The sequence below is a fragment of the Schistocerca piceifrons genome, chromosome 4, assembly GCF_021461385.2.
Source record: "Schistocerca piceifrons isolate TAMUIC-IGC-003096 chromosome 4, iqSchPice1.1, whole genome shotgun sequence".
NCBI classification, from domain to species: Eukaryota; Metazoa; Arthropoda; class Insecta; order Orthoptera; family Acrididae; genus Schistocerca; species Schistocerca piceifrons.
This window is the reverse complement of record NC_060141.1, coordinates 73,254,173-73,269,600: the sequence shown is the minus strand read 5'-3', so window position 1 is coordinate 73,269,600 and position 15,428 is coordinate 73,254,173. Positions and strand designations below refer to the sequence as shown.

Here is a 15,428-nt window from a genome sequence, read left to right as displayed (position 1 = left end):
CCCATGAAGAATATATCTTGTAATGTTATAACATTGCTTGCCATTTTAAGCTGCCTTTACGCTACTCTGTTTTCCGAAAACTCTTTAAAACATTTAACCTATATCATCGATTTTTACATGTTTAATTATATTGGATGCAGCAAGGAGAGCTATCGTTAACATCCCTAGCTACATCACTCACTGTGCCCAAAGTTTCAGTTTAATGGCATTAGTCGTTACTTGTTTAGTTAAAATCCGCAAGATGGCGGCCAACGAGAAGCAGCCGTTGCATACTTTGATAGCTTGCTACTTCTTTAAAGCTCCCTCCACGACGCACAGGGTGTCAACCGAATGCGCCTCCAAGGTTCCTGACCGGTCCGGGGGGTGGCTGTAGGTGCTGGCGCCATCGTCGCTAGATGGTTGGTAGCACGCAGTTTTAGGCAGTCTCCTGTTTTTCGGAAACCGAGCTGATAAAACCACGAGTGCGCCCCGCCTCTCTCTCTCTCTCTCTCTCTGTGTGTGCGTGCGTGCGTGCGCGCGCGCGCGTGTCTGTGTGTATGGATGCGCGCGCGCGCGCTCACACACAAATCTCGTCCACGTCAGATGATGGTGAAGACAAATTGTACTGTATCTAACAGCGAGAAGGTGGTTCAGGATGGTATAACCGCTCGCAGATCGTTGCCCAGTGAACTGGTCATTGATTTGCTGACTTTTAGCCGTCTATCCGTGTTACAATCATCTGTAGTCGTAGCAAAAGATCGTACATTCAGTTAAATTAAGTAGTAAGTCACTGTCAGCAAATACGGGGGGGGGGGGGGGGGGGCGAATAACATTGCCGTGGGCGGAGCCTGTGTAGTACGTATTTCTGCCGCTAAGCGTGTGCAGCGCAACTCGTTGCCAGTTCTGTGCCGCCTTTGTTGTCGACCTGTCTTGTTCTGTTCATCTGCAGTGATCGTTTTCGCTAACGCTGTTTTGTTCTTGATTCGTTTGTTATTATGGCAAGTTTAACTGAACAACGTGCATCTGTGAAATATTGTTTTTACCAATGCTACTGAAACTGTTTTATTTTTAAAAACAGCTTACCAAGATGGCCCTGTGGGAAAAGCTCAAGCATAAGAGTTGTTTGCCCAATTTAAAAATGTTGATTGTTGGCAAACCTCGTTCTGGACGTCCATCAACTTCCCAAATCGACGAAAATATTGAAAAAAATTCGAGATCTTGTACCCTTTTAAGAGGTATTGAGAATATTACGCAACAGTATTCGTCAAAAAAGACCCGATTTGTGGCAGACAAGAGACTAGTTCTTCCACCACAACGAAGCACCTGCACACAGAGCCATCTCTGTTAGAGAGTTTTTGACTAAAAATGGCATGGTTTCACTGCCCCACGCACCTTACTCGCCTTACCTGGCTCCGTGAGACTTTTTCTTATTTACACGCCTGAATAGGGCATGAAAAGAAACCGATTTGGCAACATTGAAGAAGTCAAGGAAAAAACGAGGGAGGATCCGTCAGCCAACTCTAAAGATAACTACAAAAATGGTTTCGAAGAGCGGAAACACCGGTGTGACAAATGTATTAGTTGTAATGGAAAGTACTTTGAAGGGGATAACGTTGTTCTGTCAACAGTTTCATTATATATAGCTTTTAAATATAATTCTTTTTTTGTACCCCGTCGAAAATTACATAATTCATTGACGCATAGATCTTAGTGCAAGTAGAAAAGCATACAAATAACAGGAAACGACGCTCCGTCCTAGCTTCCAGATGGAGAGCAAAAGTAGAAGGTTTTGAAACTAAAACAAACTAAAAGACCTCTCGTCACACCTTTCACCCTGTGGCACGCAGATAGCACTGTATAGCAAGTGGGCCCGGCCAGCCTGGAAGGTACAGGATGTCTCTTGAGGCACTCTCCTGTAAACACAAACTTGCTGTAAACGGATGCTGTACTGCTGGTCAAAGGGTCGCCGTCAGCATTGGCGGCGCCGCCTCCACGCGGTTCACCGTTCAGACCAATTGTGTGATTGGATTGAAGAGTTCCTAGATAACAGAACGCAGCATGTCATTCTCAATGGAGAGAAGTCTGCCGAAGTAAGAGTGATTTCAGGTGTGCCGCAGGGTAGTGTCGTAGCACCGTTGCTGTTCACAATATACGTAAATGACCTTGTGGATGACATCGGGAGTTCACTGAGGCTTTTTGCGGATGATGCTGTGGTGTATCGAGAGGTTGTAACAATGGAAAATTGTACTGAAATGCAGGAGGATCTGCAGCGAATTGACGCATAGTGCAGGGAATGGCAATTGAATCTCAATGTAGACAAGTGTAATGTGCTGCGAATACATAGAAAGAACGATTCTTTATCATTTAGCTACAAAATAGCAGGTCAGCAACTGGAAGCAGTTAATTCCATAAATAATCTGCGAATACGCATTAGGAGTGATTTAAAATGGAATGATCATATAAAGTTGATCGTTGGTAAAGCAGATGCCAGACTGAGATTCATTGGAAGAATCCTAAGGAAATGCAATCCGAAAACAAAGGAAGTAGGTTACGGTACGCTTGTTCGCCCACTGCTTGAATACTGTTCAGCAGTGTGGGATCCGTACCAGATAGGGTTGATAGAAGAGATAGAGAAGATCCAACGGAGAGCAGCGCGCTTCGTTACAGGATCATTCAGTAATCGCGAAAGCGTTACGGAGATGATAGATAAACTCCAGTGGAAGACTCTGCAGGAGAGACGCTCAGTAGCTCGGTACGGGCTTTTGTCAAAGTTTCGAGAACATATCTTCACCGAAGAGTCAAGGAGTATATTGCTCCCTCCTACGTATATCTCGCGAAGAGACCATGAGGATAAAATCAGAGAGATTAGAGCCCACACAGAGGCATACCGACAATCCTTCTTTCCACGAACAATACGAGACTGGAATAGAAGGGAGAACCGGTAGAGGTACTCAAGGTACCCTCCGCCACACACCGTCGGGTGGCTTGCGGAGTATGGATGTAGATGTAGATGTAAATGGTACCCTGCAGGGAGTCGAAAAGACGCTCTTCAGTGGAAGGTCCGACCCGACCCATGGGGGTGGTGGAACTGGGAAGCAGATACGTGGGGTGAAGTTCAAGGGAGAATGAGTGAAAGCTCGGGAATCTCTGATGATACCCACCCCTGGCAAGGGTAAACCCGAACCACAGCAATGATACATGTATGATGTCGGAGATGGAGAGTCCCAAGCGTAGGTCACTCGAATTCTGGCTAAGGCCAAATCTGCTGACACTGTGCGTCCTGCCCACGGCGCGCGACTGTCACTCAGACGGCCAATAAAAGTTCTGAAGAGACCACAGTCACATAATACGGCGAACTACTCCACTCCTCATGGCAGCAGCATCACTTTTTCTATTTCCATTTTTCGTGAGTTTACGCAGACGAATCGAGTCACACTTAACTGTAAAATGGAGCAGTCATGCTGCAAGTAGTGCTTAAGTACTGCTAAGAAAGAATCCGTCTGAGGGAAGTTAGTCGGACATTCTTCGGAAGAGTCGCCTAGTGAACAGCGCCCATCCCAGTTTAGGAATTCTGTAGCTACCCTCAGACCACACCGAACGAGAACGAGGTGGTGCGGTGGCCAGTTGCTTAGTTTGAATCGCTGTCCAGGTATCTGCTCTCGGTCTGTAATCAACAGTATGTTAACAGGCAGCCAACCTTTATGTGTACACTTGCTCTTGCGCAAAACCCTGAGGACGAAAGTAACTTGCACGTGACGTGTAGCTGCCAAGTAACATGGCTAAATGAATCTTGGACCATACATAGGAAGAACTGATGAGACGGAACAGAAATGACACTTCTGTTCAAACACAAAAATTACGCTGAAGTCGCCCCGACTCTTCATGGTCCCCTGGACATTACAAAAGGCAGGTCATATTGCTTAACAGGGTACGTGATCACCAGGGACAGCAGTGCAAGCTCTACAACGTGATCCAGTGTTGGCCTCAAGGGTGGCAAGGAGTTCCTGAGGTAAGGTGTTAGATTCCGTCTGCAGTGCGGTTGACAACTCCTGTATGCTGGTCGTTGGTGCTGAACATCTTACCGACCCCCCTTCTGCTACCCTATCCCTCCCGGCAGTCGATGCGGTTTAAGTCAAGGAGAACGGGCAGGGCAGTGCATTTGCCGAACATCCTTTCTTTCCAAGAGCTCCTCCACGTCCGCATTTCGATGCGGTCGATAAGTCGCACATAGGGAAGGGGAGTGTCATGATAACGTTGACCGGTGAATGTACCGCGGTCAAGTTCAGTACACCCAGCCAGCTTTAACATTCCCCACACCATAACATTTGAACCATCGAAACGATCGACAGGTTACGTTCAGCATTTTAGAACATAATCGTTTTGTGGTCCAGGTGTTATCGTGTGGGGAAACCTCATGTTGCATGGACGTACTGACTTCCAAATGTTTGAACTTGGCACACTCACCGGTCAATGTTATTGTGACATTTTACTCCTTTCCCTTGTGCGTCTGCTATTGTGTGTCGGTCATCTCACTCACTAAATACATCATTTAGTAATGCGATGGTTACTCTGAAAATAATACGAATGTCAGTCAAAACAAAACAAGGCACTCGGATGTACAGAAAACAGAACTAACTACAGTCAGACGAACTATAAACAAATGCCAGGATGAGATTTCACTCTGCAGCGGAGTGTGCGCTCATATGAAACTTCCTGGCAGATTGAAACTGTGCGCCCGACCGAGACTCGAACTCGGGACCTTTGCCTTTCGCGGGCAAGTGCTCTACCAACTGAGCTACCGAAGCACGACTCACGCCCGGTACTCACAGCTTTACTTCTGCCAGTACCTCGTCTCCTACCTTCCAAACTTTACAGAAGCTCTCCTGCGAACCTAGCAGAACTAGCACTCCTGAAAGAAAGGATATTGCGGAGACATGGCTTAGCCACAGCCTGGGGGATGTTTCCAGAATGAGATTTTCACTCTGCAGCGGAGTGTGCGCTGATATGAAACTTCCTGGCAGATTAAAACTGTGTGCCCGACCGAGACTCGAACTCGGGACCTTTGCCTTTCGCGGGCACTTGCCCGCGAAAGGCAAAGATCCCAAGTTCGAGTCTCGGTCGGCCACCCAGTTTTAATCTGCCAGGAAGTTTCAAATGCCAGGATCATCTGCAAAGAAGAGTATAAGGAAGACTGTAAGTCTGATTTGCGTTGCATAGTCAGTCACTGTACAGAATTCCTTTCGTAAGTAATGATGAAATAAAAGAAATTATTCAGATTGTGAAGGGAGATGAAAATTTAATAGTCATGGGTGACTGGAATTCGAGTGTAGGAAAAGGGAGAGAAGGAAACATAGTAGGTGAATATGGATTGGGGGACAGAAATGAAAGAGGAAGCCGCCTGGTAGAATTTTGCACAGAGCACAACATAATCATAACGAACACTTGGTTTAAGAATCATGAAAGAAGGTTGTATACATGGAAGAACCCTGGAGATACTAAAAGGTATCAGATAGATTATATAATGGTAAGACAGAGATTTAGGAACCAGGTTTTAAATTGTAAGACATTTCCAGGGGCAGATGTGGACTCTGACCACAATCTATTGGTTATGACCTGTAGATTAAAACTGAAGAAACTGCAAAAAGGTGGGAATTTAAGGAGACGGGACCTGGATAAACTGAAAGAACCAGAGGTTGTACAGAGATTCAGGGAGAGCATAAGGGAGCAATTGACAGGAATGGGGGAAATAAATACAGTAGAAGAAGAATGGATAGCTTTGAGGGATGAAGTAGTGAAGGCAGCAGAGGATCAAGTAGCTAAAAAGACGAGGGCTAGTAGAAATCCTTGGGTAACAGAAGAAATATTGAATTTAATTGATGAAAGGAGAAAATATAAAAATGCAGTAAGTGAAACAGGCAAAAAGGAATTCAAACGTCTCAAAAATGAGATCGACAGGAAGTGCAAAATGGCTAAGCAGGGATGGCTAGAGGACAAATGTAAGGATGTAGAGGCCTATCTCACTAGGGGTAAGATAGATACCGCGTACAGGAAAATTAAAGAGACCTTTGGAGATAAGAGAACGACTTGTATGAATATCAAGAGCTCAGATGGAAACCCAGTGCTAAGCAAAGAAGGGAAAGCAGAAAGGTGGAAGGAGTATATAGAGGGTCTATACAAGGGCGATGTACTTGAGGACAATATTATGGAAATGGAAGAGGATGTAGATGAAGATGAAATGGGAGATACGATACTGCGTGAAGAGTTTGACAGAGCACTGAAAGACCTGAGTCGAAACAAGGCCCCCGGAGTAGACAATATTCCATTGGAACTACTGACGGCCATAGGAGAGCCAGTCCTGACAAAACTCTACCATCTGGTGAGCAAGATGTATGAAACAGGCGAAATACCCTCAGACTTCAAGAAGAATATAATAATTCCAATCCCAAAGAAAGCAGGTGTTGACAGATGTGAAAATTACCGAACTATCAGCTTAATAAGTCACAGCTGCAAAATACTAACACGAATTCTTTACAGACGAATGGAAAAACTAGTAGAAGCCAACCTCGGGGAAGATCAGTTTGGATTCCGTAGAAACACTGGAACACGTGAGGCAATACTGACCTTACGACTTATCTTAGAAGAAAGATTAAGGAAAGGCAAACCTACGTTTCTAGCATTTGTAGACTTACAGAAAGCTTTTGACAATGTTGACTGGAATACTCTCTTTCAAATTCTAAAGGTGGCAGGGGTAAAATACAGGGAGCGAAAGGCTATTTACAATTTGTACAGAAACCAGATGGCAGTTATAAGAGTCGAGGGACATGAAAGGGAAGCAGTGGTTGGGAAGGGAGTAAGACAGGGTTGTAGCCTCTCCCCGATGTTGTTCAATCTGTATATTGAGCAAGCAGTAAAGGAAACAAAAGAAAAATTCGGAGTAGGTATTAAAATTCATGGAGAAGAAATAAAAACCTTGAGGTTCGCCGATGACATTGTAATTCTGTCAGAGACAGCAAAGGACTTGGAAGAGCAGTTGAATGGAATGGACAGTGTCTTGAAAGGAGGATATAAGATGAACATCAACAAAAGCAAAACAAGGATAATGGAATGTAGTCTAATTAAGTCGGGTGATGCTGAGGGAATTAGATTAGGAAATGAGGCACTTAAAGTAGTAAAGGAGTTTTGCTATTTGGGGAGCAAAATAACTGATGATGGTCGAAGTAGAGAGGATATAAAATGTAGGCTGGCAATGGCAAGGAAAGCGTTTCTGAAGAAGAGAAATTTGTTAACATCCAGTATTGATTTAAGTGTCAGGACGTCATTTCTGAAAGTATTCGTATGGAGTGCAGCCATGTATGGAAGTGAAACATGGACGATAAATAGTTTGGACAAGAAGAGAATAGAAGCTTTCGAAATGTGGTGCTACAGAAGAATGCTGAAGATTAGATGGGTAGATCACGTAACTAATGAGGAAGTATTGAATAGGATTGGGGAGAAGAGAAGTTTGTGGCACAACTTGACCAGAAGAAGGGATCGGTTGGTAGGACATGTTCTGAGGCATCAAGGGATCACCAATTTAGTATTGGAGGGCAGCGTGGAGGGTAAAAATCGTAGAGGGAGACCAAGAGATGAATACACTAAGCAGATTCAGAAGGATGTAGGTTGCAGTAGGTACTGGGAGATGAAAAAGCTTGCACAGGATAGAGTAGCATGGAGAGCTGCATCAAACCAGTCTCAGGACTGAAGACCACAACAACAACAACAACAAGTAAGGTTTTTCTGACCTACGTTCATATGGACTTTTTTCAAAAGTGTTTTGTGTCAGGAACACATCCCTACATCTATGGACATGTTTATAAATATCATGTATATGCTCTGTCCAACAGAAAGTACTTCTTAAAGATTGTAATAGTGTGATATATCGAATTGAGAGTGCGTATGTTGCTTACGATGTCGATTAAAAAATTACAATTACGGTGACTAGTGTGAGCCGGCCGGAGTGGCCGAGCGGTTCTAGGCGCTATAGTCTGGAACCGCGAGACCGCTACGATCGCAGGTTCGAATCCTGCCTCGGGCATGGATGTGTGTGATATCCTTAGGTTAGTTAGGTTTAAGTAGTTCTAAGTTCTAGGGGGCTGATGACCTCAGAAGTTAAGTCCCATGGTGCTCAGAGCCAATTGAACCGTTGTGGACTAGTGTGAAATATTGGCACAAAATTGTGTATTTTTTTCTCCTCCTGGACAGTTTTCCCCCACGACGGGAAGAGACTGTGGAATGGAACGCTTGTGCCCCATGGGACATTTGAATAGATTCATTATTTCCGCAGTAGACAGCGGAAATTACTGTCGTTTTCGAATCTTGATGAAATGCCACATTCCTCCACGAGGGGGCACGCGGGGGCAAATACGCGTCGTTTGGCGGTAGGGGAGGCTTTGTTATTTCTGCTGTTGGGTCGTTAGCACACAGGCGGCGTTGCACTGGATTACAACATTACACAGTCCCCTCCCGTGCAGTAGCGGCGGAATTGATTCGAGTTCGCCACGTTCGTTTTACACACAGCACTCTTGTCGGCCATTGTGCACCGCTGAATTATATCACTGCCTTAACATAGCGGCTAGGTAATGATTACTGGGTATAGTCGTTTTTAACTGTTACGCCACGGAGCACAATTTACGAGCAGTGAATGGAAATAAAAATGCGAATATTCGAATTTACACTGAACTAATGTGTCTGCAGTTGAGAACGTTGGGAAGTCTCGTGTGGGCAGGGGAAGGGGGCACGAAAATTTTAGTCATCCTTTCTGTGGTTAAGAGATTTGTGCAACAGTTGATATCTTAATTTCAGGTAATTGCGTTCCTTTCAGTTTACGTCGGGTGATGCTTTCTCTCCGTCGTACATTCTTCGAGTGAAATCACAGTATCAGGGTAAACTGAATGTGGAGGAGGTAGAAATGGAAGGCAAGGAAATGATATCGGAGTCATAAGTACTTAATGCGGCATCTATAGCGACGAGTGGACATGTGTGCCGGACTGGGGCTCGAACCCAGGACCTCTTGCTTATTAGACAGTTGAGTGTTAACCACTGCACCAGCTGGACACAGTGTTGATCGACAGCGCCACCCGGACAGTGTTAATCGCAGATGGGCGGACTGCCTTGGTACACTCCTCGGCCGACCCACATTCCCACCCACCGCACCTCTTCCTGACTTCCGTACTCGCAAATTTTAGATTCCCACTGAAGGTTGAACGTTAATGTGGGTCTGCACTGATGAGCGTGGATGATTCATAGCCCATCGACTCTAGTGTTACACCAGATACGATGTTTCTTTGTAGCTGACAGCGCGCTGTTAAGATACCTCCTGACTAAAAGGTTTGCAGCGACCTAGACCAACACTATAAACCCGACCCTTGCCTTTACTGGGTTATGCAATTGCATCACTGCCAATTTTTGTTAATCTCCGTCGGATCCTAGTGTCTCCTTTCAAACCTTTTACCGAAGGTCGATGCCCGACTCCTAAGAAATCATTCTGTTTTTGTAACAGTTAATGTTTCAGAGGAGATTTTCTACGGAAGGTTGCTGATATTTTTTTTCGTTCTTATTGAGTAACAACAGTTTACTTGTGCTTATGCGGATCAACTTTCTTTAAGGCAGGATAAATCCTGTCGACGAGATGAGACAATTTCGTGTGTGGACAGGGACGAGGAAAGAATTCGTCTATGGAATTTTTTGCCTTTAGAAAGAAATGCTGCTCACTCCACCCCCTTTACCTCACCCTCCCAAGTAGTTGCATTGGCAGTTTGTTTGACTGATTTATTTGAGAAAAGTGAAATCCATCGGTGGTGGAAAATACTGAAAGTGGCCTGCAGATATGTAAAGAATTGTTAAGACGTTCGTATTGCACCAGTTATGTGAACACGCTTGTTTGGTAGTAGCAGCAACGTGAGGGAACGTTTACTGTTCAGTACCACCGCGCACTCTTCTTGAAAACCGCTGCTGTAAACACTTATGCTTGAAATTAACCCCTTCATCAGTTCCAGACCGCTAGAGTTGTACATAGCAAATTCGAACCAACGTAACGGCTTGGCAGCCCTGCTGGCTAAGACAGCAAAAAGAGAATAGGTCACGAGTTCAACTGTGAAGCGCTCTGCTGACCCGTAAAATTCCCTCATCCGTGAACAGCCTTTATGTCATAAGAGAATAAGAGCTGCATAGTGATAGAGATTCTGCACTTCCGATTCTGCACGGAGGTGCAGATTTCTCTGCTGGTTGTGTAAGCTGATTTCTACATCGGAGAAGAGGGTGGTCGATATTCTGGAATATGCCTACTAGCATAGCTACCGGTAAACACGCCCCCCCCCCCCCCCTCCCCTCTCTGCCTTCTCCTACGTCTTTCCCGATTCTTGAAAGAATCTAGCTCTCTTGTCAAACATCTGATACCTTTACAAAAGAGTTAATGTGTTAAATATTTGAAGTTAGCGTGTAAAACGTTTGTGACTAAAGACGCAAGACCCTAATTGTGTCTTTATTAGTTTCGGATTATTCATCCGTAGACTAATGGAAAAAGTCGAAACGAAAATGTGATAAACCTTCATGTTCATGTAATACTCTTTTTTTTTTTTTTTCAAATATTGCGTAGTGTCAAACGTCTTACTTAATGCTTTATCACAGCAAAAATAAGTTATAACGACAAACTAATTGCAATTCAACAATATAATTTCGTGTAAATGTGTACGTAACGGGTACGTTACATAGTATACATACTACATATAAAATTAATTGTGCTTTTAATTTAAATAAGTAATAGAGGTTAAGAAAGAACAAAGTGTACATTTGGAAAATAAAAATAATCTTAACAGATTTCAAGTAAAGTTTCTAATGGTAGTAGTAAAAAAGTGCATAAAATATTTATTCGTTGACTTAGTTTTGAAAAATGTTTAGCCTTAGCCTTTACTAAGATTTGCTTTGACGGCAAACTGTGTGAGAATAGTCTGGGTCATTTGCGCTCCATCTGAAGGAAACCTAGTTTTTCACACATCTCAGTTTTATGACATCATATCTCGTGAACTGTGTGTCATATTATAACTTTGCAGTTACATTCAGTGGTATATGTGGATACCATCTGCAAAACATGTTGTGAATAGAGTTATTTAAGTAATTTTGTCATTATTTTATGAAGGGCGTCAGCGAGGAAAAGTTTCTAAAAGGTTTGAAATTATATGTAAGGTTTGCTGGAAGTCGCAAAGTTCTCTCATTCTCAAATACCGGATGAATATTCTGTGGGTAATTTGCACGCCGTGAATTACGCTACCTGAAGACATACACATAGTTTCTAACTTTAATAAGTATTGTGTTAAACCTTTAACCTAAGATTATACCTCGAAACGAGTACATCGTGTTGTCTATTACATTTTTAAATACGGTCAATAATTATGTGAACTGCTGAAAATCAAAGTTTCGTTGCCCCTGGAATCCGTTAGTTAGGCAACCTGCAACAGGGCGTTGTAATCATTTTACCTGTTATTAATAATTTCGTGTTCCTCAATTGCCTGGACACCACCTTGCCGACTTGGGTTGTCGCTAACCTACCCTGTAGGAAAGGGGTGCTACAGATTAACGTTGAAACCGAAACGACACCGCGATCTTTCAGTTTTGAGGCGCGCGCTTTACTGCTAGGCCACCAATCCCGACGTTTTAGCTGTTTACTAATACAGGTAACTAGCGTTTTGACGGCGTAAGAGCAGTACGGTGTAGGACCAAGGCCCCACAATCATTTAAGTGGTCTACGGTGAACGTCAGACAATTGAATAGCGACTTGTTGCTTGCATCTCAGAGTCTTTGAAATTATATAGTAAAAATAAAATATTATGGTTCCTATAGCTTACAAAAATAACTTACCTTCTGCTGTATATGGTTCAGAAAACGAAAGATAGATAGAACAGTGCCATCTTCAGCGTTCAGAATTTTGCCATAGTTGTCAAAGAAACAGCTTCCTTCGAAATGTTCCGAACATAGAATATATGCCCCAATAAATATATAATGTTCGATCTGTGTTCTTACAAGCCACAATACACTTCCATTTACTAGACCACAATGGCGTCCATCCGGAGGTTCAAAATGTCCCGCAACTGCAGCACACTCGGTGAGTCTAGTTATGTTTCACAAGGCTTTTCCGTAAGATGAAAACCGACTGATGCAGTACGTAGAGCACCGCCTCCTCGCGACATTAGGTGAGGCGAATTTTTGAACGTCTGTGCGGAAACGCTTCAGTGTTGTTGGTGATAGGTTGACTTAGATCGTTTTGCTTTTGTAGTTAAGTGCACTTCGCAGTTGAAAGCTGTTCAAAGTACGCCTCGTGATAAATTCGTGGTTGAAACTAAAATGTTCAGTAGCAGGTATTAACGACTTTTACAGTTTCCACAGTGAAGATAAATTATTACGTTTTGCAGAACACTGGTTTCGTTAGATTCTCCAAATCATGTCCATTAATACGTTTTCTATCGCGGTTCCCCCATGAACCATGGACCTTGCCGTTGGTGGGGAGGCTTGCGTGCCTCAGCGATACAGATGGCCGTACCGTAGGTGCAACCACAACGGAGGGGCATCTGTTGAGAGGCCAGACACACGTGTGGTTCCTGAAGAGGGGAAGCAGCCTTTTCAGTAGTTGCAGGGGCAACAGTCTGATTGACTGATCTGGCCTTGTAACATCAACCAAAACGGCCTTGCTGTGCTGGTACTGCGAACGGCTGAAAGCAAGGGGAAACTACAGCCGTAATTTTTCCCGAGGGCATGCAGCTTTACTGTATGGTTAAATGATGATGGCGTCCTCTTGGGTAAATATATGAAAGCTACATCAAACCAGTCTCAAGACTGAAGACAACAGCAATATCGCGGATATAGTGTGAGTGGGAAGCACTTCACATTGTATTAAATACAAGTTTACGTCAAACCTCGTTACTTTCAAAGTTCAACGATATAACTAGTATTGTTCAAATAACTTCACTGCATTATCACGGATATCGCTACTCAATTAAATAAATAAATGTAAGATACCCACTAACTCTTTAGTGCTGTCGTATTCAATCTCTTGTAGTGATGAATACCTGGTCTTTCGCTAACATGTTGTCGGTAGAATATAACCGAAAATAGGCTGTAAATGCAGAGTAGCAATCGAGTTTAGAATTATTATTTTTTTAAAGCAATTCTTCGCGCTGTATATTCCGAGTTCCATTTTCACTTTAACTAAAAGAGAAGGGGCCAATTTTCGTCACCGTCTCCGCCCAGTCTGTAAGCCCTTTCAGGCCTCAAAAGACTCATAAGGATGACATCCTTTTAGAGTTATTTTCCTTTCACGCCGTTCCTTTTCAGACCCCAGGCCGCCTTTTCCAGCGCTTAACTCTTAACGCCGGCGCTTAGAACCCGCTCTCAAGGTCGCGGCTGTGCTGACGAGCGCTTTAATTACCGGCCGTTCATAAACAATGGTGTGCAGGCGGCGGCCCGAACAATCGTCGGCGTGGTTAGAGCAGCTCGTTAGACGGGCCGACGGCAGCCCAAACAGACGCCGGTGCCGCCACCGCATTGCGTGTACACGCGACACGGACTGCTAATGAGCAGTGCGCCAGCCTAACTCACACCTCGGCGCCAGGTAGTGTAGCAACCTGGCTGACCAGCGCTCCTCGCGCCAACAGCCTAGGCAAGGGCGCCTCTCCCCTCTGGCCGTCAGGAAAAGGAAAAAATGCTGTGTGGTCAGGTGATTTTCTTTCAAGAAAATGTTTTTAATGGGGTCGGAACTAACAAACTTTTTTATGGCCAATCGCAAGTCGTCATTCGTCGTCCAGAATACCGGTACTAAAAATGCTTCATCCCCCACTTTGCGCCTCCCATTCCGCCCCCCTCCCCCGCCGCCGCCGCCTTTCGAGCTATCGTATGGCCGCTCTTGAGCCTAGAGATGGGAAAAACCGACCGGTTAAAATCCAAACCGGTATTTTAGTTCTGAATTACCGGGATTTTTTGGTATTTGTTTTGGCTCGGTTTTAACAGGTTTTTTTCGTTTTTAAATAAACCTTTTCTTTAAAAAAGGAGCAATTTTTATTCGTCCAGTTTGCAATGAAATATTCTGTAGTTATAGAAAATGGTACAGATTCGATGGAGGATTATTCAACCAGTCCAGACTCCATTCAAAAAGGTTCACCAGTACCACTCGTGTGACAGAACTGCAGTATGCTGATGACAATGCTTCTCCGGCTCATTCACCTGCAGAGTTACAACTGTCAGTTGATTCCTTCAGCAGGGCGTATGAACGATTTGGTCTCTCCATCAGTATTCCAAAGACAAAGGTGATGGCGCAGCCAACTCCTGGCTCCTCCGTTCCTGATTTCAGAATATCCATTTATGATACACCCTTGGAACAAGTGGACCATTTCCTCTACCTAGGAAGCATACTGTCATCTAACTGCTCATCTGGATAAGATGCGGAGAATAGTTTACGTGCTGCCCATGTAGCATTTGGACGTCTTACAAAGCGTGTCTTCCTGAATAAAGACCTAACACTGTACACCAAACTGATGGTGTACTAAGCTGTAGTCATGTCCACCCTGCTATATGGTTGCGAAACCTGGACGTTATATTGCTGTGATCTGAAGAAACTAGAACGCTTCAACCAACATAAGCTAAGATATATCATGAACCTGAAATGGGATGACTTCATATCCAACACGGCTGTTCTTGAGAAAGCAAAAATGTATAGCATGGAAGCTCGTATCATTGGGCATCAACTCAGATGGGTCGGACATGTCCACGGATGAAAAATGACAGACTTCCACACCAAATGCTATACAGCGAAGTGAGCACAGGTAAAAGGCCACGAGGTGCCCCTCTCAAACGTTATAAGGATCAGTACAAGAAAAATCTGTAAAACTTGAACATCGAACTGAATAACTGGTCCACAATAGCAGAAGATCGAAGTCGCTGGCGCTCAGTTACGTCAAATGCTCTTCAAAACTTTGAGCTGGAACGTCGAAGAATGGAGAATGACAAACGCCGGAGACGTAAACTTCTCCAGGCCCAGCCATGTCCTCCACCTTCCATCAGCTGTAATGTCTGTGGCCGCCTGTTCCACGCTAGGATTGAATTGCTAAGCCATCATGGACACTTCCACGCCTGAACCGTGACAAAGGAAATCTCAGGAGAGAAATGAAACTCGGATACGAGTATCAGCCGACGACGATAGAAAATGGGGAAAGCGATCAGTGCCATTTTAATATCAGTGCCGACAGAAACGAGCAACATACACAAGGCACAAGAACGTGTCCACCCTTGCTGAGACAAAAATGTCCCTGTGGCCGTGTGTCGTGGCTTAAGGAACGGTTGTATGTGCAATGCTTGGCAGCACGTGGTCTGTAGGGTAGTCTCGCAGGCGTTGCCGGACATTCGTTGTATTGTACAATGACACCAAT

The 15,428-nt window shown here is 44.2% G+C and overlaps 1 protein-coding gene and 1 non-coding gene across 2 annotated transcripts in view; one reads left to right on the top strand and one right to left on the bottom strand.

Moving 5' to 3' along the window:
• Positions 1-15,428, top strand: part of LOC124794812 — a 782,944-nt gene that overhangs the window by 332,280 nt on the left and 435,236 nt on the right. The gene's annotated exons all lie outside the window — the stretch shown is intronic.
• On the bottom strand, positions 4,710-4,784 carry Trnas-cga. Its single transcript has one exon. It is a non-coding gene; the product is annotated as a tRNA-Ser (tRNA).